The sequence below is a fragment of the Odontomachus brunneus genome, unplaced genomic scaffold (assembly GCF_010583005.1).
Source record: "Odontomachus brunneus isolate Ranch 3 - 2012 unplaced genomic scaffold, Obru_v1 Obru_scaffold_228, whole genome shotgun sequence".
Lineage (NCBI taxonomy): Eukaryota > Metazoa > Arthropoda > Insecta > Hymenoptera > Formicidae > Odontomachus > Odontomachus brunneus.
The window spans coordinates 2,713-4,015 of NW_022639678.1; positions in this window are offsets into that span (position 1 = coordinate 2,713).

Here is a 1,303-nt window from a genome sequence, read left to right on the forward strand (position 1 = left end):
CGAAAATTACGTCAGATATGCTTATTTCGTTCTGTATCGTTTCCGGGGTGACAACGTGTGTTTGTGTGACTCTGCTGCGTCAGTAGCACACCCAATTCCTTGAAAATATTTTTCCAACATGCCAAATTCGCCCCCATAACGTTATATCCGTCATAGTAATACATACGGTTTCTTGCTCATGCACAGTGGTAGCTTTTCTACATATAGGCCTAAAGTCGGTCATGTTAATGCAAGTTAAATCATATAATGTTAGCATGTAGAACACCTTCTGGGATTGTTTTTTAGAGATTTTAAACTAATATTCGTGTTTGAAGAATTATATTTTCGTAGTTGTCGTTAGGTTATTTCGTACTGCATCGTCTCCTTGGTGACAATGTATGTTTGTGTCACTCCATTCTCCATCCTCGGCAGCACACCCAGAATCTCGAAAATAATTTCCCCTTATCCCAAAAATCCCAAAGTGAGATGAGTCGAATTGGGCCGAATTGTTGTCATGTCATTGCAGGTTATTTTGGTCATATAATGTTAGCATTTAAAGCATATTCTGGGATAATATCTTTCAATTTTTTTAAGTAATTTTCGCGTTCGCAATGATGTATTTTAGGAAATTACCTCAAGTTTGACTATTTCGCTGTGCATCTCCCGGATCACGTGGGATGCTTCGCTTCATTTTCGCACGTACTTTCACCATGCAAATGAGTTTTTAATTTGGTCGAGAAAACAAAGTTTTGCAAACGTATTGGGTATCACGTCGACGACATTTAAAAAAAAATGTATTTTTCAAAAAATTATTCGCAAACTACGCCTTACGCCTACAACCCTACTGAAAAATTTCTATTGAGATCACAATTGAATTCCCAATTGAATTCTCAATTAAATTCTCAATTGAATTCTCAGTTGAGGTTTCCGCAAAATTTCGCATGTAAGATCTCAATTGAGATATTTGTATCTGATGGAAATAATTCATTGAAAATATAATGAACTTTTGCTGAAATATGTTTGAAAAGCATTCACAATTTTGACCCAATTTCATTAAAATTTCATTATAATTTCATTAATATTTCGATAATATTTTATTAAGAGAGTAGAAAAATTCAGTGAAAAATTATTATTAATTAAAATATTTAGAAAAGTATAATGAAGTATTATTTTGTCTAAATAATAAAAAAAAACTGGCATTTTATATTTTGTGTCGTTTCATTTATTCGTAAGATTCGATCTCGTGTCACACGGTCACCCATCTTTAGATGACTATGCGCTGTTCAAATGCCTAACCTCAACGATCGTACTGGAACTAATAATG